General features: G+C 39.6%; 1 protein-coding gene and 1 long non-coding RNA gene across 5 annotated transcripts in view; one reads left to right on the forward strand and one right to left on the reverse strand.

Annotated features, from left to right (window-relative positions):
- The window catches only part of BABAM2 (BRISC and BRCA1 A complex member 2), a 451,290-nt gene that overhangs the window by 266,494 nt on the left and 160,609 nt on the right, over nucleotides 1–24,187 (forward strand). The gene's annotated exons all lie outside the window — the stretch shown is intronic.
- Nucleotides 1–24,187, reverse strand: part of LOC104668471 — a 55,819-nt gene that overhangs the window by 1,778 nt on the left and 29,854 nt on the right. Inside the window, exon 2 of the long non-coding RNA XR_748829.2 lies at nucleotides 855–948. This is a non-coding gene — a long non-coding RNA (uncharacterized LOC104668471). The remainder of the gene's footprint in view (nucleotides 1–854; nucleotides 949–24,187) is intronic.

A 24,187-nucleotide genomic window follows, 5' to 3' on the forward strand; every position in this document is an offset into this window, starting at 1 on the left:
AGGGTATCTTACAGTAACAAAGAAAAGAATGCCTTAGATACATGGCGATACAGTGGGGAGGGGGAAAAAGTTGGAGTACTGCCATCTCCTTTTCCTGGCAACAGCCAGAAAGGAGAGAACTCACTCCCTTGTCTTTCCTCTGAAGATCATGGAACTATTGACACATGTTCTGATAGAAGTTTGAACTTGTAACTAAGTGGAACTAAGGTATACGAAATAGGACAATCTGTAAGTATTTTAGTGGCTCTTGAAGGAGGACCAGTTTAGACATCACCCTCTCCTGAGCAGTTGGAAAGCTGCTCGGAAAGACCGGTGCTTCTCTCTTGGAAAGACTGTGAGACCGGGGAAGAGCGCCAGCTGGTGAAGTCAGGAGTCCCGTGTTCTGGCCCTGGTTTCTACCTCTCACTCTAGCCAGGTGACCCGAGGCTGGTAAGTCACTTCACTTCTTTGGGTTCCTCCACGTGTAAAACATGAGAAATGAACTGGATGGTCCTCCCAGCAACTGCAGTTTCTTTTTTTATCTTTAAAGAAATGTGTTTATTAAAAAACAAAAAACAAAAAACAAAAAAACAATGTGAGAATGATGAAAAGCTTCTTGCTACTCAATGTCCTTGCCAAAGATAGTTTGATAGGGAACCTAGAGTTAATAGCTCCCACAGCTCTGACTCTTTTAAGGAAATTAAGAGGCCAGAAGGCAGCGTTCTAATCAGATTTGTGGGTAAGATGGTTATCAATAGTAGTTAATGATGGGTGAAGTGCACTGAGGCTCTTAAAAGACACTTAGCATTTTTGACTTTACTCTGTAGGTTCTAAAGTAAACATATATGAGGTTTTAAATTTATCAGATACTACACCTGCAGCTCTTTTTGCTGACTCAAGATGATTTTTGGTACCTGTTTTATACCTACATGCTCCAGCCAGACCAGTTCCTCTTGAGGCATTGAATACCTAGGAAAAAAGAACAAAGGAGGTTGGATGTGGTGGCTTATGCCTGTAGTCCCAGCACTTTGTGAGGCCAAGGTGGGTGGATCACCTGAGGTCAGGAGTTCGAGAGCAGCCTGACCAACATGGTGCAACCCCGTCTCTACTAAAAATACAAAAAATTAGCTAGGTGTGGTTGCAGGCACCTGTAATCCCAGCTGTCCAGAAGGCTGAGGCAGAAGAATCACTTGAAACCAACCAGGAGGCAGAAGTTGCAGTGAGCCGAGATCACGCCATTGCACTTTAGCCTTGGCAACAAGAGCAAAACTCTATCTCAAAAAAAAAAAAAAAAAAAGCATCCTTTCCCTCTCTACAGTGAAGTTTTTCTACGATAATTCTTCAATAGTGAGTTAAAACTAATTACTAATACTTACATCATGAACATGAGAATAACTATAAATTAGAGCAAGGTAGTTAAAAATGCTTTGATAACATTTGGTCCCTTTCTTAAAATTAAAATTTTTAGCATTTGCTACCTATCTACCTCTGGATTTCTCTAAATAGACAATTCAATTCAAATCTTTTCTTAGAGAGGAGAGTTTCCAGGTCTTTCTTGAGACATCCAACCCCTTTCGGTAGTCTTCACACACAGATTTTCCCCCACTGTTTGTGAGCACTGATACCTCACCAGAGAGTGGGCAGGTTTGCATGGGGTGATGACTGGATTATTCACATGGCACTGTAAATAAGTGATAAGCCTAGTCCTGCAGCGGGCTGTTTTTATTTCAAAGAATGATTTAAATCTACCATGTTAGAATATGTAAGAATAAACTCAGGTGGGGATGCTTTCCTGAGGCCTTTAAGCTGTAAGTCTGTCTATAGCACCTCTTTTCTGTCCCACAAAGAGCCACACCTGATATTTAGCAATCCATCTCTTCAAGGTTTCAAATTTGCCTTAAACAATTGAGAATGAAGAGCCATGTGCCTCTAAGAGCTTTGACGACAGCCCCTCTGCCCTGGGCCTCGCAGAATTTCCACACCAGATCAACAGGGCTGTGGAGTTTTCAGGGCCACTGCTATCTTCTGGCAGCTTCTCAGCTCTTGCTGGTGGCCTCAATACCAGCTTTGATTTCTCTCTAGGCCAACCCTTTCCCAGGGAAGAGTTCCCTCAACTTCAAGAGACCTTTCTCCTCCTCCAAGTCTAGCCTCAGCCTTTTTGGGGTTTGGCGCAGGGAGGGGAAATTGTAGGAGCTGATAATGGGAAGGAGGAGCTGGGAGTCTTCCCAGGTTTTACTGTGAAGGTGTCTGGGCTAAGTGGCTGGGGAGACAGGAATGGGCACATGGGATGAACTGGAGAGAGCTCAGGATGAATGAAGCTCCTCACCCACTCTGAAGTCATGCTACTACACCAACAGAAATACTGGTATTTTGGTTATAAAAATAGTACGATACCTGAATACTAAAGCCAATGTTGTTGTCACTAGCACATTTCTCCTGCTGAGTGAAGGAAGGGAAGGCTTCACAGAAGAGGTGTGATTTGAGCTGAGTCTTAAAGGATGGTCATCAGCTACTAGGCATTGAGCCCTAAGTACAGATCCAGTTCATTTGGCTGGTGATTATACCAGGAGTTTTATAGAAATTTGTATGCTATTTCTTGCCAGTGGTTCAGTCTTTCATTTAGTTGGGGGCTGGGGGTGGATAGATGGTTCTTCTGTTGTTCTTCAAAGCCATCCTCTTCATTTAAGCTGTATCTCTTATATCCCTATTTGTCTCTGTAATAAAACCCTGTGGTAATCGCTCGAGCAGTTTTGTGTGTTATTCTTAGTGAGTAACACTTTGATACATTAACACCTCATAGCATTTCACTTCAAGTTGTTTTTTTTTCTCCCCCATGACTTTAGCATTTAAGAATGCAAAGACATATTAGGATTTCGGATCCTGTTCCTGGTATGTTCCTCCTTAACAGAGGCTTATTCGTAAATGGCTTATTTTTACTTATGTATTTTACTTAATAGGCATTAAATTGGTCCATTGTTTGCCACGTCTGTTTTCTAAGCTGCTAGTTGGTGTATTTGAAAATACAAAATGTATAACAACCACTTTTGCTATCTAAAGTCTTTTCTTCTGCCTTATTTTGTTCATATACATGTAGATTTCTTGACATTGCATTTTTGAAACATTTTCTCAATTCAACTTGTCTTTCGTCAAAACTTTGGAATTAGTAGTCCAAATCTTAGCCTCTTAAGTTGCTGCTTAATAGAAACTGTGGTAAAAATTAATACATTACATTACACTTGGTATTGCTGTCTTTGAGACCTCTAAATTTTTGTTGAATGTGTTGAATCAGCATTTTGCTATTTTATTAGCAGGCTTCCTGGAACCCCAAAGCAGTGCTTCTCAAGAATGTTGTCAGTGGACCACCTGCATCGGCCTTGTGAACTTGTTAAGAGTGTAGACTCCTTGAACCCGTGCCAGACCTACCAAATCAGAATTTGGGGGGCTCAGAAATCTGCATTTTCACCAGCTTCATAGGTAGTTGAACACACACTAAACTTTAAGAATGTCTGTCTTGAAGTTGGCTAAGTACTTATTTATTTAGGAGTTACTACCTAATTTTCTCCAGGACATGCACAATTGAGTTTTTGGTTTTTCTGTGGTCTATCTTAATTTGAATTCTGTAAAGAATACCCTTGTGGAAAGAGTAGGGTCATGTTTTTCTTAGTATTCAGCAGAGTTGCGGAGAAAGTTAGACTCCAGCAATATTTATCAAAGTCCAAGTCACTGTGCCTGCTTCTGCCTATTGTGTGTGGCTCTTTGGAGTTACACAAGGACGACAGACTGACATGTGATGCTTGGAAATCACCTTCCTGGGTCATAGATTACAACTGAGTACATTAGACATTAGCATATAGCTCACCTAAGCTCTGGAGCCTTATAATAATAGTAATTAACATAATGATACTTTGTACTTCTCAAGTATCTTAAAACTGAAGGCCTTAAAGTGCCATATTAAACAAAGTATGCAACACCTTGGCAAGAGAGGTCAGTTCGGTTCCTCATTTTATGAATTCAAAACCTGAAGCCGAATATGGAAGTTTAGCTTAGAGACTTCTTTTGGATAATGACACATCAACTTGGAGAAACAGGAATATTTCAAAGGAAGCATTTCTGATTTTAGGGGAACAGGGGAGTGGTGGTGGTAAGGTGGTTTCTGATTTTAGGGGAACAGGGGAGTGGTGGTGGTAAGGTGGTTGCTATTTTAGCATTGCAGGGTATATCCTGAGTGAAAATAGCCATATTTGGTTACTTTAATTAATGCCTTTAATAAGTAGAGGTGTTTGTCTGGAAAACATCATTTTTCTTACTAACATTTCTGTGTATGAAATCTTATATTCCTTCTGGCGCCTTCATTTGCCTTTCCTTGCCTTGCCCTTCTTTATGTATTTTTTAAAAATCATTCATAGGCTCAGAGAATGTTCAAAACAGCAGCAACAACAGCAAACTTCTAGCTAGAAGAGGCCTTAAAAATCATATAGTCAGATCCTTTTGTTTCACAGGACAAGATACTTGCGAATAGAAAAGGTTAAATAAAAGATTTCTTCCAAATGGCTCAGAGAATGTGGGTATGGGAGATGTGTCAACAGTGTGACTATTAACAGAGTTTGTCTAGTTGTGTTATTTTTGCCTTTTCTTAAACAAGTATATTTGATACGAATACACTTTACAGTTGAGAATCCGTTGAAGTCTTTCCCAGACCCTGTTTTATATCACCATTTTTCCCCACTTTTCTTTCTTTTGTATTATTTTTTCAAATTAAATTTTGAATCCTACAGTATTTCTGTGCTATTCCTACCTTTTAAATTTTCTTCCATTTGCTTTATCTGTAGTCTTCCTATATCTCTCGTCTCTCTCTTTTGCTTCTGTAAACTAATACCTTTGCAACCTAAGTAATTTGACATTATAGAAAAATAAAATTGAAGTTTTTAAAAATCTTGAAGGTCAACACCTTAGAAAAGGCAGGATAAATTAAAAGATAAAGGAAAAAGTACTTGGAGACTTCTGGAATATTTGAGTTCTTTTTAAAAACTACTTCAACAGCTGTATAAGTAGATAGTTCTTTATTATCACAATCTTTACCCTCCGTTTGCTCAGCTGCAAGTATATGTTTAACTAGCACAACTCAAATGGATGATTTATGGTGGCTTTTGCCTTACAAATAAAATGAAGAACAGTTCTTAAGGTACCAGATAAAGAATTTGGAGAGAAAAAGATAGGAAATTTATTCATTTATTCATAAATAATTGATCGATAGAGAAGGGTCGTCTCCTTACAGAGTACACCGTATTTTAATGCAAGCAGATGAGAATCCTGATGATTTATGCAATACTGTTCTTCATCTTCATACTAAGGTGACTGAGCTAAAAGTGCTGAGGTAATAAATGTAAAAGTGCTTAGGAAAAATGGAAAAGCCTGTACAAAACCTTGTGTTAATGATTTCTTATTCAAAACAGCTCAGTTCTATAAATATTTATTGGGAATCTAAAAACAAATATTTGTGTGCCGAGTGCCAGGTGCTGGAGTTAACGAACTATAAGGAGAAAAGTAGAGACAGTGAGAAAAACAGCGTTTTCTTTCCTTCTGGGAAAAGTAGGATGGAAACCCTATACTGCACAGTTCCCCATACCAACCACCAGATGGGGCTATCAGCCACAGGCAGCTCAGTTGCTGTTCTAGAGGGCTTCCTTTTGGATTCTCAGAGGTGGAAATTAGGAGGAAGTGTGAAATTAGTTGTTGCATATATGGATAATTCATAACATGAGGTACCTACATTTTAGGAAAAATATTTACCTCTATTCACTAGATCACCTCCTCTGAGAAGAAAAGTGGAGTAATTTGATTAGATTTGTTAATAAAATTATGCTGGTTATTAGTAATGCTTCTTTTTCCAATGATTGTAAATTTATTTTTGGGGTGAGAACAGATATGTTTTTCTGAGTATGTGTGCCCAGAGTTAAGAGAGTTAGTGTGAGGAAGGTTATTTTGTTTTTCTCTGCTTGTAATCTTATCTTCCTAGTTAATTTCTACTCCTCCCACAAGATTCATCACAAATGTCACCTCCTCATTGAAGCATTTCCTAGCACCCTTCTACCAGACAGTTAAGAATGCCCTTTTTTGTGTTTCTACATGGCTCAATAATAATTGTTATGATACTGAATTTAAATTAATTTTCTGCCTTTCTCTGCTACTAATTGGGAGATTCTTGAGACCATGTATTATTTATATGTTATTTATAGTTCTATACCCACTGCTGACTACAAAGCCTGGCAGGTATTAGTCACAGAATAAGCAAGTTATAAATATTTGTAAATTATAGTTTTTCGTAGTCTATTTAAAGAATACTAAGTTATTAATAGTTCCTGAGCAGTTGTCCCCAGCATTATAAATAAGCTATCAGGAGTTATCCTACAAAATAATTGATTTTAGAAGACTTTTAGAACGGAATATTTACCTTAAGAGATAAAGAATTATAGAATTAATTGCAAAGACCGTAAAAGGCTTATCTTATTTTATAGTAGGGTCTACTGTCGATGAAGCAGACATACGGAATTTTAAGGCTTATTTGGAATTTTAATTTTGTGACTTAGATGCATTTTTAATTGGTTGAATTGAAAAAGAAAACTGCCTTTTTCCTTAAATGAATATACTTAGTCTAGGGACATCTTTGAGGAGAAGGCCAAGTTTGATTCTGTATTACAAATTTTTAAATGGAACTTAATGGGAAAATATGATTCACCATTCAATTTAATTGATAGAAATCTCTTTCATAGCCAACTTTTCTTTAAAGTGAATTACATATGTCTCTGTAGAAAAACAAATGCATTGGTCTGTAATTTTTAGACTTCTGTGAGAATGAAAATAGGATACTCTTTTATTTACAGAAAACTGTAAGACTTTTTTCCTTATGAAAATAATTTCCCAGTTATTTCCCTGTGTGTGGAAAGTTGCTGTGTCTCTAATCTTGACTGGGAAAGCTTTTCCTGGGCAATTTAGAAAACTAAAGAAAAGTATCTCATTATCTTCAACAAACGTTTATCAAGTGCCTACTATAGGAAGGTCAGATTACCAGCCCTGGAAAAACCTCAGTTATCCAAAGGTGAGACTCCTAGCAACACCCTGGAAAAGGGCCTTGATCCCTGAACTCAAAGAAGGGGAGTCTGAAGAGCCAAACCCCATTTTTAAAATGCAGTCAGCCATTTTGTTTTATACTGCCGTGGCAAACTTAGCTAATTTTTACACCCCTAGCATATATGAAACAACAGGGTCAAGGCAGACAGGCTGCTATGGATAAACAAGCTTTGATATCAGCAAAAATAGACAGCTTCAACAAAGTCAAATACAAAATATACTAACTGATAATCCTCAATGATGGCCGCATATCATCAATGAAGTTTGGACCCAAATGTATTAATCCTGTTCATCAAATTATTATTATTTTTTTGATACGGAGTCTCTCTCTGTCGCCAGGCTGCAGTGCAGTGACGCGATCTCGGCTCACTGCAACCTCTGACTCCTTGGTTCAAGCGATTCTTTTGCCTCAGCCTCCCGAGTAGCTGGGATTACAGGCATGCGCCATCATGCCCAGCTAATTTTTATATTTTTAGTAGAGATGGGATTTCACCATGTCGGCCAAGATGGTCTCAATCTCCTGACCTCGTGATCCACCAGCCTCGGCCTCCCAAAGTGCTGGGAATACAGGCGTGAGCCACTGTGCCCGGCCAACAGATTATTTAAGGACCTGATCTGTGGGGTCAGGCAGGCCTGGGTTCTAATCTCTCATGTCCCACCTACTAATGATAGAATCATGAGTAGTTATCCAAGCATTCAAGCTGAGCTTTTCTTCTTTGTGTCAGAAATAACATGAAAACTATTTAAAAAACAAACTGGAATGATATTGATCACAAATATAGTAAAAAGTTAACAGCATTTCTATTTAAATTGATCAGAACACTTAAAATCTCAATAGGTAAAAGAGCAATGTCGTTCAGTTTACAGAGGAAGAGATAAAACAACTAACAAACATAGAACACTGTTCACCCTCACCTAATAATTAAAAAATTCAAAAATAAAAACAACAAAATATTTACACCAGGTTTAAATCAGCAAGATAGTAAAACTGTACTAATAAACTCTGAATGAAGAAGCCCACATAGGGAGAAAAGACAGATCCAAAAGAAAAACAAAAATGACAACTTGAATAACTTCATCAACACAAGAAAGTTAAAAAGTACTGAAATACACACTGTTGTAGTAATAAGGTAGCTCCTCAGTTTATGCCTCAAAGCAGCCCTAAAACTACCAGCAACAAAAGTGGTTTCAGAGTGGAACTATCTGCCACCACTCTAAGTCTCGGTGCCAGTGTGAGCTCCTTGGAATGTTCATCTGCTAGGATTGGCAACACCCATGCTTGAATTTGTGTTCTCCATTTCTTGGACCATTCTGCTGTTTGTCTCTTTCATTATTTGGAAGTCAAATTCCTTCTTTCAGCATTATAATAAGGCTGTGTAATATAGCTTGAGACTTCTACTACGTTTATTGATCTTACTTTCCTAATGCAGCTTTTGCCTGCATTAGTGTTGTTTATTGCATGATTTAAACTTTGAATTTTTGCATAGGAGTTGTGGGAGGTTTTCTAAATTGAAAAGAGATTTTAAGTTGGCAGAGTAGGACATTTTTGTTCATTCTCATTAATGCCTTTGCCCTTTCTTTCTCTGAAGTTATCGCCAGTGGTTTAAGCTGTCTGTCTGCCTTGATTCTGCTGTAGTGCATGTCTGGAAATTTTACTGGTATGAAAAGCATTTTTTGGAACTTTATCATCAACAAGTTCTCTTTTCACTTAAATGGCTAAAGGATAAAACATTTTATCTCAAATTCGTGCATTCTGAGGAAATTCACTGATTTCAATTTCAGGAGTTTCTGTTTGTTTCTAAAGAACTAGTGTAATATGTCATTATTCATTCATTCAACCAACATTTATTTGAGTGCCTATCACACGTCAGACAGTCTACTGACACTTTTTAAGTCAGGGTGGGAGGTTATGGAATAAGACTGAAGATGTCCGACACTCAAGAAGAGTAGAGTCTACTGGCAGAGTCAGGCACAGAAGTCACTAACTTGGAGAGTGTGATGAATTCTGTAATAGAGGTGTGCACATAGAACCACAGGAGTCCAGTGGAAAGAGCCGTGAGCTCTGTCTGCTATGGAGTCCAAGAAGGACTCGAAGAAAGGGTGACATCTGAATAAGACATTGAAGGAAGAATAGAAGTTTTCCAGGAGGTAACGGAGAGGATGGGCATTCCAGACAGAAGGGACATGTGAACTAGGCATGAATGCAGAAGTGTGCCTGGCATTTTTAGGGCACTGTGAGTAGACCAATATGGATGTTTTAAAAATTGCCAGAATTGGCTGGATGCAGTTGCTCACACCTGCAATCCCAGCACTTTGGGAGGCCCAGGCAGGTGGATCACCTGAGGTCAGGAGTTGGATACCAGCCTGGCCAACATGGCAAAACCTCATCTCTACTAAAAATACAGAAATTAGCTGAGCTTGGTAGCACACACCTGTAATCTCAGCGACTCAGGAGGCTAAGGCAGAATTGCTTGAATCCAGGAGGCGGAGGTTGCAGTGAACCAAGACTGCACCACTATACTCCAGCCTGGGCGACACAGTGAAACTCTATCCCCATCGAAAAAAAAAAATTGCCAGAATTTGGTTAGGTAAAAGGTAATAATCTGGAAGGGTTTCACATCCTGAAAGAAGCCCAGAAAATGATTGGGTTTGTGTTTGTTTGTTTTAAGAGAAAGAGTCTAATTCTGCCACCCAGGCTAGAGTGCAGTGGGCCGATCATCGCTCGCTGTAACCACAAACTCCGAGTGCAGTGGGCCGATCATCGCTCGCTGTAACCACAAACTCCTGGGCTCAAGTGATCCTCCTGCCTGAGCCTTCCAAGTAGCCGGGACTACAGGCATGCACTACCATGCCCAGCTAAGTATGTTTATTTTTGTAGAGATGGGGTCTCACTAAGTTGCTCAGGCTAGTCTTGAACTGGCCTCAGGGGATCCTCCCACCTCAGCCTCCCAAAAACCTGGGATTCCAGGATGAGCCACTGTGCCTGGCCATGATTGGTTTTCGTACGTTCTTTTTAGCTGGGCCCGTGCACGGAGCTTAGCGTATGGTTATGTGATAGCTAATCCCCCTCGGGCCCCTCAGACACCTATCCAAGTATATATTAATTTATCTTATCATACATTGTGTTGAGAACATTTTCTTCTGTTCAGTCGGCCACAGCGTTAGGTTACAGAGGCAGTAATTTAAGGGAGCTCCCAGAAGTGCACGTATGCACAATCACTACCCACACATTAATATGCTTGTGCAGTGCACACGATCACACAAATATGCCTTTTTTTGTATTATCTTTCATTATTCCTAATAAGAAGTTGAACCCATGGGCGGTGCTTCCTAAATATTTGATGTTTTGTTTTGTTTTTTAGCACTAGCATCTAGCATGTGCAAATACTGCATACACATGGATCCAGAAAACTAAATTAAATGAACGTAGAAAGGAACATATAAATTGTTGGGGTTTTTTTTGTTTTGTTTTGTTTTGTTTTGTTTTAAATAAAGAGTAGGTGGAATGAAATAGTAATGAAATAGTGAGTGTGGGCAAATGGGCAAAGGATGCAGTCTGGTAGGTGTTAGAGACGATGGATGCATGGGAGAGTTTGGAAAGTACAGAAATTTGTAGTCTGTGTAAGAGTTGTCAGAAAGTACATGGAAGATTTCTACTGTCTATGCTTTTAAAAAATATTTAGCATCATTTAGTCAAATTTCTGGAGACTACTGCAGAGTTAAATCGTGAGGCGAGGTTCTCTGTGAATTTATTAATGACTAATCATGATGGTCCCAAGTTTCCCAATTGTGCAGAGCCAGCTTTCCAACAGATTCCCTTAACAGGAAAGATGCATAACTGGGAAATTGCATAAACCAGCCAGACGTCTTCAGGGAATTATGGGTAGGCAGTTTTCTTTTTAAGTGGCTTATAAAGCATTTGAAGAATGCCATTGTGGAGCAGAGAGCACATGCCCAACCATTGCCTTTTTTTGGGAAGTTGGCACATTCTCGTTTTGAGTTGCCTGTACCCCCAGGCTTCCCTGTGGCTCCTAGGGTTCCTGGGGGGCTCCAGGAGTCTAGGTGCTTGGGTCAACCAGTGACTCACTCAGAGCTTGAGCCAGTTTCCAGTCAGATGACTGCGGGGAATGGGAATGGGGATGGGAGCAAGAGTTGGGTTGGGAGTAGGTAGAAAGTAGAAATTAGAGATAGGCCTTCAAGGAAATTCCAGTTTGCTTTCCCCATTTTCAGAGTCTCTGGTTTGGCTCAAACTCCCGAAGTGTCTCAAAGAGCCTTCTTCCTTTTATTCTGGAGCTACTTAGAACCCAAACTCTTCCACTTTTCAAGGAAGGTTTAGCCAGAGCTGCCTAGCAGACCTGTCCAGCATCTTACCCTGAAACCCCTTGGGCAATGCTGAGGCCCTGCATTCCTAATACAAAAGGGAGCACAAATGAGTGGGTGTGTCCTTTTTGGCACTTGTTCCCCTCCACTGTGCTCTTTTGCGGTCAAAAAGTCTTACACAGCAGTTACTTAATGCCAAGCTGGCCCAGCTGCAGCTAATTCAATCACTCATATGTTGAGTGAGGTACTATTTTCATTTTGCAGCTGGGGTAAACTGAGGGCTGAGATCTTTATTTTATTTAGCAACAGAAATGAACTCTGATAGATATAGGATGAAACATTTGGACATCCTTTTGTTTGTTTTCCATTTGAAACATAATTCACTATATTATATACTGCTTCCTGTGCCCTAAATTAGTATAAATTTAAATTTTAGCTACTGCAACCTTCTCTTCAAACCAACTACTGATTCCTAGAATAAATACTAGTGATTTCAAATGAAACCTTTTAAATTTATGGGCAAGCAACAAGGAGTTGTAATTGTTTAAATAAAAATTATTTAGAAACTTGAAATACCGTATTTTGTCTTTTTTAAAATACCAGTGGGTGTTTAGGCCCACTTAAAGAGAGTACATCTCTGGGCCCTGAGGCGCATGCCTCACACCTGGACAGTAAAGACAAAGAGCACCTGAAATGTACACAGCTTTCTGCAGGATGCTTTTGAGAAACCAGAACTTAAGTAACGGTTAAAGACTCCAAAGTCAGACAGACCTGGATTTGAATCCAGCCTCCAATACTGAGTAGCTGGGTATTCTCTTAGCCTCCTTTTTGTGACCTTTTACCCAGGCATGAGGATAGTGTCTACTTCACAGTTGTGAAGATTAATTGAGTTAAAACATGTGTAATGAGACTAGTGTCTGGCATGCACTACTCTATGGAGTCAGCGCCCAGTGAATGATAGCTTTTCCTAGCTCGGCCAACCCTGCACAGGGCTTCTTCCTGAGTACTGTTATGCACATTACCTCATTTCATTTCCCTACCAACTAGCCAGGTAATCATCTTCCTCGCACAGCTAGAGCAGTGTTAGTTGAACATTTGAATTTTTAAGCATCTTGACTGAATATGACACTGCATTGGTGACATTTTGATAGCTGTCACTGCATGGTTTAGTTCCAGCATCTTTCAGCACATTCAGAAGCATCAACCTTTACATGTTGGGGCTTCTCCAACAGCAATTATAGCCACAAGTGGAGAAAAGCTATACATGTTCTCATAAAATATCATCGAGATTTGTGTCATAGGCCTCTAGTGACAAAGACATGTTTAACTGCTAGATGTCAGCTTTTTTTCCCCTTTCAGATAAAATTAAACTGTGGAGTTACCATTTAATCTACAAGTGTAAGAATAAATTGGTTTTTTAGTCCCAATTCTGTAGAAAATCAAAACTGGTACCAAATATTTTTATTTATAAACATTTTTATTGTGGGTGTAGACATATCTGTGTGTAGACTGATAGAATGAGGTGCCCCCCGAAAAAAGATGGTGGTGTCATCTTTTGTGGCCAAGCTGGTGAAATCCTCACTCCTTCCAGATGCCTCCCAGCCAGCAGCCAACCTGCTTCCCCCATGACCTTCTTCTGAGTATGAAGCTCTGGGTGCCAGTGCTTCTTCCAGTCAAGTCAGCAGGTGGGCCAGGATCAGCTTGAGAATTAGTTTTCTTAACAGCCCCAACTGGCCACTCTCAGAATAATTCTGTTAAGTGTGACCTCTTGTATTATGTGGAGTAAGTCAGTAGCTGACTATCAGGGAGACTTTAGAGACCCAGAGAGCTTCATGCCTAAGGGGAGAAAAAGAACATTTTTCTCATCTTGAGGCAGGTCACAGAAAATACACACATGGTGCTGGGGACAAAGGTCTAGGAGAGAAGCAAAAGTCAGTCACCCCCGCCAGATATTTAATAGAATGTCAGAGTTAGACATGAATGCCATAAGAATAACGAAAAACTGAGAGCAGTGGGTCTTAGGAAGAGAAAAGGGAGTAAATCGGATGATAAAGCAAGAGAAGTTGTGAAGCCAGCCAGGAAGAAAGATAAGGGTGAGGCAGTCTGTCCCCATCTTAACACAATGTACTCCTAAGGGTGAGACTTGTGTAAGATCGGCTAGGCTGATGGAGCTGGGTCAGAGGCCTCAGAATTGGACTCTCATGGCCCAAGGCTCTTAAGGTAACGTGATCTAGCATCATGGAGATGAGAACTGAGGCCATCCACCCCTTGTGGGTGTTTCCCTCAGGGCACTGCCCATTGCAGATTGCTAGATCATTTCCATCTACCTTCATCTCTAGGCCCGCCGCTATGCACCTCTACTCAGTTGGGGAGATAGAAACTATCAGGTGGTACTGAAAACTGGAAGATGAGGTTTCTCATGGAGTTCTCTTCTTAGAAACTCCTAGACTCAGTGACTGATTGCAAAAGGCACATCTGGCACAAGAAGACACTCCTTCAACTTGTTGCACTTAATATCTTGATACCAAGGATCATAGGGATGGAAAGACAGTGCTAATCCCCATAAACGTGTGGTGTCTGGTCACTTCCGTGCGTTCCGTGCAGTCAATAAAATACAGTGTCGATGGAACCCAGTGCAGGTGGAGCAGGGCAGTTCCACATGTGCAATTGGTATTTGCTCTTCTTCCCTTCAGTGTGTTTTTTGTTGTGTCAAACACAACCGAGTGAGAGTTGCCCCTGCACCCCTACATGGAGTTAGAGGAGTGCATCCTGGCCTGGAATAGGTCTTTTTCTGGGGCACTCTGTGGGCTGTCTGAGCAGTGGAAGCATAAATATAAACCTCGGGCACATAAGGACACACACAGGCCGCAGAGCCTGTCAAGGGCTCTGTCATGTTCCGAGTGAACAGATGTTTATCCCACAACATTTTTTTTTTTTCCCTTCTTGGAGTTTGTCCAATGCATTAAAAAAAAAAAAAAAAAAAAAAAAAAAAAAAAAAAAAAAAAAAAAAACTAAACTGTTTACACTAATTATTCCCTTTTGCTGCCTTTGCTTGTTTTGTTTTGCTCTTTTCTTTTTCCCATACATTAAGAGCTATTCGTGTGAGGAAATTCTGCCCAGCTGCTTTCTGGAAAAGATACTTCCATAGCTTAAACCAGGAACCCTTTGTTCTTGGATCTGAGTGGAGCTCAGATTGCCTTGTCACATGTATCTTGGCGCTTCTTCCCTGAAGTTTATAGGCTTTTTAAAATCCATTTCCTTTTTACCCCAGAGATAATCAGCTTCCATAACTTTTCTTAAAGTGAATAACTCCAGATCCCTTCATGGTTTCAGATTTTCCTGTATGCTTCAGTCAGGATTTTATGCAGCAATCATTTATTAAGTACATTCTTAAGTTTGGTGAGTACCATACCACTGTACTAGGTATCAAAAGAGAAATTAAACCATTTCCTCTTTTATTGGTTTGTTCATGTTTTCACTTATTTTTTCATTTCCTTCATTCAAGAAATATTTGTTTAGCTCCTACTGTGTCCCAGGTACGGCTCTGGGTGCAGAGGAATCAGTGATAAGCAAAAACAGACATTGTCCTTGCCTTCAAGGAATTGCCAGTGTACTGTGGGAGAAAGATGTAAAGAATTAATTGCAATTCAGGGTGATACATAGTATAATAGTAGGGTGTTCAAGTTTCTTTGAGGAATGGGAAGGGTGTAATTGGCTCTGCCTCAGGCATCAAAAATAACTTTACAGATTACTGGACATGTGAGAGTATTCTACACAGAGAGAACAGCATATACAAAGGTGAGGTATGAAGTATGGTTGTAAAATGATCATTGGTTCGAGGAGCTTGATATCTGAATGCAAAAACAGCAGATGCAAGAGGTGAAGCTGGAAAAGTAAGTTGAGTAGGCAAGTTGTTAAGGTCATTTTGCATGCCAGGTTTAAAAATCTGGAGTATGTCTTAGAGAAAATGGTGGGGGAAGGGGCACTGAAGCTTTTTTGTTTGTTTGTTTGTTTTGAGACAGAGCCTTGCTCTGTCACCTAGGCTGGAGTGCAGTGGTATGATATTGTCTCACTGCAACCTCCACCTCCTGGGTTCAAGGGATTCTCCTGCCTCAGCCTCCTGAGTAGCTGGGATTACAGGCGTGCGCCACCACACCCAGCTAATGTTTGTATTTTTAGTAGAGATGGGGTTTTGCCATGTTGGCCAGACTGGTCTTGAACTCCTGGCCTCAAAGTGATCCACCCACCTCAGCCTCCCATAATGCTGTGATTACAGGCATGAGCCACTGCCCCCGGCCACAGTGAAGGCTTTTAAGCAGAGAAAATGCTTTGGAAGTAAAGTTTGCTCAAAATTCATATGTTGAAGCCTTAACCCCCTAGTACCTCAGAATATAACTATATTTGGAGATAAGGCCTTTAAGATGTAATTAAATTAGAATGTGGTCATCAGAATGGGCCCTAACCCAATATGACCAATGTCCTTATAATAAGAGGAAATTAGGACACAGATACACACAGGGGGAAGACACAGGGAGAAAACAACCACCTACAAACCAAGCAGGCCTCAAGAGAATCCAGCCCTGCTAACTCCTTATACTTCCAAGCCTCTACAGTTGCGAGAAAAATCAATTTCTGTGGTTGAAGCCATCTAGTCTGTAGTACTTTGTTATGGCAGCCCTAGGAGGTGAGTACACTGAGGTTTAAGTTTTGTAAAGATAACTAGAGTGCATGGAGGGTGCTGGCTTGGAGAGAAGAGTAACTTGAAGTAGGAGGAGCTGCAGTAGGAGAATAGGAGCTGCAGAGGTCTAGGTCATGATAATAAGGTTGAATGACCAAAAACTACTCCAGCGAGTTATCCTATTAACCAAAATAGTGAATACCACATGAAGGACACATTTTGGGGGAGTAGGAGGAGGGGTGGATGCCAAACTAGTAAATCTGGATTTGGACCGCTTCACTTTGGTATGTGCCCTGGATGGCTGCATCAAAATGAATTTTCTTACCTTCTGGCCTTTGATTGGGTTCAACAGCTAGAGATTGGAGAGTGGAAGGAGAGTGAGGAGGGATATTTCTCCTACCCCTGGCTTTTTCCCTTCTTTGCACTGGTGTGGCTGTGTTTGCAGTCTTCTAGCTATGGCCACAACTCCATTGGGAGCCCTGCTCCTGACACTACAGTTATCTTTGGTTTGGTCCCAGTGATAAGGAACGCCTTTCCTTTGTTGCCGGCCCTAGGGTGCTTCTCGATGTCTTTTTGATTTCCCTTACCCTGTTTACAACCTCATAACGAATGCCTTCATCAGACTTGCTTCCATCTCCCTTTTCAGTGTGCCATCTGTTTCTTGCCAGGACCCTGATGAGTTTTAAATGCCTACTGGACATCCAGGGGGAGATATCTAAGAGACAGTTAGAAATTTAGGATTAGGGACTTGGAAAGAGGTTGAGACTGGATATAGCTTTAGTATTAACATGTTGGTGGGTGTGAAAACCATGAGTTGCCGATACTATAGTGCGAAAAGAGAAAAAGGTTCTTGGTTGGAATGCTGGAGAAGATAAACTTTTCAGGAATTGACAGTTTTCTGCAGCTAATAGAATCTTACTTATGCATACGTTCTTCATTCTGATTGTGTGACTAATTCCATATGAATCATTTGGACTGAATGATTGCACTGTCACTAGTTATATAGATAGGTACTGAAGTTTGCCTTTGTCTTCAAGAAGGGACTTGGTAACCAATGAGTAGTGAAACAATTTCAGAGAAAATGTGTAAGTAGCATAATCAAGGAAAACATTTTTAAGCATCCTTAAGGATTTCATAAATGTATTTATTTCTAAATCTGCATTTAATAACGGGTTATTTTTAAATAATGCAGTTTGCGCTGGGAGCAATGGCTCATGCCTGTAATCCTAGCACTTTGGGAGGCCAAGGCAGGAGGATCATCTGAGGTCAGGAGTTCCAGACCAGCCTGGCTAACATGGTGAAACCCCGTGTCTACTAAAATTACAAAAATTAGCCAGGCATTGTGGTGGGTGCCTGTAATTCCAGCTACTAGGGAGTCTGAGGCAGGAGAATCACTTGAACCCAGAAGGCAGAAGTTGCAGTGAGCCGAGATCATGCCACTGCACTCCAGCCTGGGCAACAGAGCTAGACTCCATCTCAATAAAAAATAAAAATAAATAAATAACACAGTTTGCTAAGTCTGTTTGATCGGCAACACTTTGATGGCTAAGATTTGGTTACTCTGTATATTCTAAAATAGTTAACCTATATTACCTATAAAATTGAGAGAATCATGATGTTCAGATGCTAAGTGTTTTTCTTGCACTGTCTCATTTAATCTGTATTTCTACTCCTATAAGGTGAATACCATTAATATCTTCCTCATTACTGATGAAGAAACAGAGGCTTAGACAAGTTAATAATTTTCTCAAGACCACACAGCTAGTAAATGTCAGAGCCAAGTTCTATTTATCTGAATAAGAGAGTTTTTGCTAATACCTGGACAGACTTTCTTGGACCTCACCCAAGGGCTTTTTTGTTACAGAGGAACTCAAGGAGCCCAGTGGAAAGCACTTCAACTAAAAGGTGTTCCCATGGTCTAGACTTAGAAGCTGCCTTTCACAAGGGTCCACCAGCACACATAAAATGGAACCATTTTATTATAAAGGGCCAGAATTGCCTGTGTCCAATGCATAAAATATATTCTTTTTATTCTTTGGCTAGTATAAAAGTTATATCCGTTGTCCAAATTGAATAATTCAGCCAGGATCTGATTTTCTTGGAAGGCTGTCTCTCATAGGCTCACGTACTATAATGAGAGAACATTTGGCACTTTCGAAAGCCGTAGCCTACTTCTTCTGGAGGTCTGTGTGTGGCATGGTGTGACATCATAGGAGCTTGCCCGGTCTGCTTTGTATGGGCTGTGATCACTCCTAGTGGCTATGAATTTTTTCCTTTCATTTATGCTAAATTCTCCTCCCTTCTGAGGTTTGAAAGGCGAGGGGCATATAAAAAGGAAATGGTTATGGCCCAAGGTCCTGTATTACCTTTTTTGTCCAATGCGTTGTTGAGAGCAGTTTGCTTATCATTCTTACAGGGCCAAAAGCTTCATTCTGATCAGGTTTCTAATCACTGAAACATCTATTTTAAATGGATTTGAAGGCCCGCCTAAAAGTTGAAAGATTTCAAGTCAGACTTGAAAACATCAGGAAGATTGATTAGTGTCTTCACAGTTTTTTTCCCTTCATGTTCCATCTAGGCACAGATCCAGTAACTTCCCCAAGGAGCAGATAGTTAGTCTCACCCCTGCTCCCCAATTAATTAATTCAACCCAACTTCCAGAAAGATAGCAACGCTGTGGGTAAGGGCTGAGTCCTGCTACTTATTCCCTCATTGGCCACCTGTGCCCTCTCCTGTAAGCAGCTTCTGAGCAAGCTGAGGGAAGACTTAGCTTAGCTCCAATATGTCTGATCCCACTACTGGTGTTAAAGACTTGGTTAACTGTATTCTATTATGGGCTTATTTAAAACTTTATCTCCTTCAAACTCCAGTAAGGATTGTGGGTCAGTTTGTAAAAGAGCTCTTCTGAACCACACCATGGAGATTTATTTCAAGCTGTGGTAACAAAGTAAGCCTGAAACATACTACTTTAATATTGTAAATGTCTTTGGTTAAGAGGAAAACAATCACTTTTATTTTTAAAGACATTTTTGTTTTACTCTAAGTAGTGCCAATATTGGTGGCAATGTTTAGCCATTCTGGAAGATAATTTAACAATATGTGTTAAAAACCTTTAATACTTACATCCCTGTTGCTCTAGGATTTCAGTATATTATTGTAATTCTAACCTGAGTGGAGTGTTTTTACCTGACAAGCATTTATTCCCCTATTTTTATGTTCTTTGTGACCTCTTAAAAGAGGCAATATAAATATCCAGGCCGGGTGGGGTGACTCACACCTGTAATCCTAGTACTTTGGGCAGCTGAGGTAGGAGGATCACTTGAGCCCAGGAGTTGAGACCAGCCTGGGCAACATAACAAGGCTTATCTGTACTGAAACAAACAAACAAAAACAATAGCTAGGCATAGTGGGGCGTGCCTGTAGTCCCTGGGAGGCTAAGGCGGGAGAATCGCTTGAGTCCAAGAGGTCAAGCCTAATGTGAGCTGTGATCGTACCAATGTACTCCAGCTTGGGTGACAAAGCAAGACTCTGTCTCAAAAAAAAAAAAAAAAATTCAGTAATAAGGGATTAGATAAGTATCTTACAGAATAGCAGCATAACAGAATCCTGTTAGTCATTGGAAAAAAACAAAACAAAACAAAAACCATAGCCTGGGATCATATTTATAATACAGGGCATTCCAGAAGTCCCAGTACAGTTTTAAGCTTTAATCACTTCAGAAATATAAATGCTTTAAACTTTCAAAAAACATTTATTTGAAAGTTTATTTAAATTTTTTTAAGATTTATTTCAGTTCGTGAATTTTGGACAATAAATTTTTTTTTTTTTTTTGGACAATAAATTTTTAATTTTTTTATTTCAGTTAACATTTGTCAGAGATTAAAAGAAAAAACATTAAAATTTGAAATTTTTAAAATAACATGTTTTATAATCTTAATCACAAAATTTATAAAACAAAAGATAAGTAAGGGTGATAATTTATTAAAACAGACTTTAAAAACAATATGTACAGCTTGATTCTGATTATATAAATAATATATACATGCATGTGCTGGAAATTAAAAAGGAAATCTGTATATCAAAATTAATAGTGGTTTTCTCTGGAGTGGTATGATTATGTATTGTTTTAATTTTTCTCTTTGCTTTCTCTATTTTTCAAGTTTTCTGTAATGAATGTCTACTAATTTCTATTTAGAAAAATGTCATTTAAATGCTTTAAAGAATAGAGCCAATATTTAGACTTAATCTGAGTCAAAGTATCACAATTAGTGTATATAAAAAGCTAGGAATATTAACTTCATCTACCAATTGCCATTAAAGTAATTAATTTAGCTATTAATACTGAAAATAAAGAACAATTAAATGTAAGAAATATTTCCTTCTAAAATAGCTAAAAGCTATGCTCCATATCTTTATGTTTGATTGATAGTATCACATTTTTAAGAAATTATTTTTAGATGTTTATGAACTATAAGAGAATCATATAAAAGGAATAGCTGTAAAGGGGGATTAGAAGGCTTTTTGTTATTATTATTATTTTGTATTTTGTCATTCTAAGAGATTAAACAAAGATTCATGAGTAGAAGCTAGAGTGGAAAAGAATTTAACTTTGCAAGAAAGTCATTTCTCCCTTACATCTTATAACATTTTTTAAAGTAGAGAAAAATCAAATAGGATAAAAGGACTACAGATTTTTTACAAATATGTTTAAGAACACGGTATAAAAGGATATATGATTCAGAGTGTATTTCCTCCAATTCCAGTCCCCTCGTCTTCCAGCTCCCCTTCCCAGAGGCAGTCAGTTATGTACGCATGTCCTTCCATGAATACACAAAGGTATGTGAACATATCCTTTCTGTCATGTGGATGGTAGCATGCTGTACATACTATGTTGCAGTCTGCCTTTTAAAATATATATGTATGTATCTTGGAGATTGTACCGGATCAATGCATACGGATTCACTAGTTCGTTATAACAGTTGTTTAATCATCCTTACTGATGGACCTATGAGTTTACTTTCTGTCTTACTGCAACTAATGATAAATATCTTTGTACATACATTGAGGATTACTGTTCTAACAGTCGTGTCTGTCAAATGATGAAAGATGATGATGGGATTCTCACATCCCGATAATACTTGATAGCTTTCAAAGCACTTCCCATATGTTTTTTGTTTTGGAATGATCTACCTTCAGGAATGGTTAGTGACCCACTACTGGAGGTGGTCAACCACTGCGTGCATTTACAAGGTTGCTATAAAGAGAGGATCAGTCCCTTCTGGCTAGGCAGTGGAGAGGAGGTGCTGTCCTTTCTTACTTTCCTGTCTAGTAGATCTTCCCATAATAAAGGCATTTTTTAAGCAGCCTGTTTTCTTACTATCTTGAAGACATGGGAAAGGAGGGAAATCCATTGTGTTCTGATTGTTTTCCATGTTTAGTGCTGTATGCCTGTTTTTAATTGGACTTTCGTGGTTGAGATTTTCATTTACCCCTTGCATGGAGTACCTTCCAACTCTATATTAATTAATAAATTATGTCATGGATATGTGGGCTAGCTCTCCTAGGTATGTGTAGCACCTGGAACATTTTCAGTGATTGTTAAGAGACATGTCAGTGAAGTTTGTAGATAAAACCTTTTGTTCTTCAGATTTTACGATTAATTTCATTTTCTTCCCCTCAGCTTAGAAACAATGGCTACTCAATTTCTTTGTATGTATAATTTTAGAACAAAGGACTTTCTTAATATGTTATATGCTATTCAAAGTTTAGTTCAGGGATGTGATTGAAAGGGAATGGAAGCCAGAGAAACTCAGGAAATGGAACCCTGCTAAACATTACCTGTGCCTTCTGTGTTTTGTTTTGTTTGAAGTGCGTGCGTGTGTGTGTGTGTGTGTGTGTGTATAATCCAGCATACTATCCTTAATAGAATTGATCATTCCTTTTTTTCTGGATCTGTAGCATCATCAGATGTGTGCATTCATTTAGGACTTTGAAGAACATCATCTGCAATAATATACCTAGTTTTGTCCTCCCTATGTTTAATTGTTCCGTATTCACTGTGTTAATTTTTCTCATCAAAACAACAAAGACAGGTTCTTAGGAGCGTTTGGAGGATCTCCTCTGAAGGGTTACAGAGCAGGGAAGATGTATGTGTGTTTCGTGGCCCTCTACCTACCCCATGTGGCCCTAGTACATCCCATCCTGCATGTATCTACTTTCCTGTCCTGTGTCTGTGGCTTCTTCAGACAGGAAGTACACTACACAGTGACTGGGTCGGAAGTCCAGGGCTGCGGGACTCTGCCCAGGCATGTCTGTTTTCCCCAAAGTATCCTAGGGCTGCACTTTCTATCAACTTATGTTTCCCTGTGAAGAAAACCTTGTCTCAGCGAGGTGTGGCTGTTCTCAGAGTACTGTGTGTATATGCACGTGGGTGGGTGTGGGTGTGCATATATGTGTAATGCGGATGAACGAGTGTTCCTGTACCCTCTTGTTGAGTAGAAGAAAAAAATCAAGTTCAAAGTGTCAGAGCATTCCAAATATGCTTTCTGGGAGTTTACAATGTAAAGCAGCTTTAAAAATCTATAACCTTTTGTATTAGTCAGCTCAGGCTGCCATAACAAAATGCCATAGACTGAGTGGCTTAAACAATAGAAATGGATTTCTCACAGTTCTAGAGGCTGAGAAATCCAAAATCACTGCGCCAGCCTGGTTGATTTCTGGTGCAGCCTCTCTTCCTGGCTTGCAGATGGCAGCCTTCTCGCCGTGTCCTCTTCTGGCAGAGAAAGTTTGTGAACTGTCTGGTTTTGACACTAGTCTCATTGAACCAGGGACCCATCCTCATAACATTATGTAATGCTAATTACATCCCAGAGGTACCATCTCTAAATATTATCACATTGAGGATTAGGGTTTTAACATTTGACTTTGAAGGTAACACAAACATTCCTTTCATAGCACCTCCCTTGAGTTAGCCTTGTAGGGGTTGCCCTGCTACAGGTTAGCATTTACTTCTGATAAGACTCTAATTCACTTTTGGCAAACACTGACTAACCACATATAAATAAGTGGTTTTATTTACCTTTTCCCCCATTTAGTACATACAATTTACCATGTAGTCCAAGTTTTTAGGCCTCACAAGACTTCAGCTCAGGACCAGGTAGGCTGCCAACTCCCCCATATCCAAACAGCACTGGGAGAGAGAAGGGAGGGAATTATTTAAATGAGAATCATGGGATGTCCTGTGGTTCAGAGCACTGGAAGGTGTACTAGCAGTCATGAAAAAGCAACTGCAGTGACCCAGCTTAGTGCCAGTAATCTGGCTCCCAGGCCGTTGAGTGCAGCAGGGAGCAAGACTTCAGGATCACACTGCATGTGGCTTTAATATGCACAGACTGACTTTATGCTGGGACCACAGCATCACTGATCTTTCCTTGCTGTTTTTAGACTTTCAATTCAGCTTAGGTCTAGATGTTGGATTGACGTGATATCGTCCTTTCTGTTTGATTGATCAGTTCATCATTTGATAGTATACTGTCAAGAAATCAGTGACAGCTCTGTATTGCCGTGAAAAGTCCTGACAGCTTAAAGCATGCGATACTACAGGTTGGTACATGACCTTTGCGTTTTCAAACCTTGGATATAATCCATGAGAAAACAAAAAATAAAGACAAGATTGATAAATAGGATTTATAAGGGTTGAGAGAATTAGCAGGATGAAGGGCAAGATAAAGATTAACCATACATTCCCTAAATATACACAGGTATTCAGGTGAAAAACAACAACAAAAAAAGTTATTGAGGGATGAGATCCCTTGCTTTTGACTAGAATGGTACCTTCTAGCCAATTTGAGCTAGTTTATCTGTCTGTGAAGCACATTTCTCTGAATAGTTTTAATTTTCCTCTTAGTCTTCATAATGAAATCATAAATGTAGCTTTCTCTAGGACTGTGTTCTAAACCTTTGGGAAGGCCATTCATTCACTAATTAAACAAAGGTGATACAGCAGTGAACAGAGCAGACAAAAATACCTGTCCTCGTGGAGATTCCATTCTTACGGAGGCGGGCAATATATGTATATATATA

This window comes from Rhinopithecus roxellana, chromosome 17, assembly GCF_007565055.1.
Source record: "Rhinopithecus roxellana isolate Shanxi Qingling chromosome 17, ASM756505v1, whole genome shotgun sequence".
NCBI classification, from domain to species: Eukaryota; Metazoa; Chordata; class Mammalia; order Primates; family Cercopithecidae; genus Rhinopithecus; species Rhinopithecus roxellana.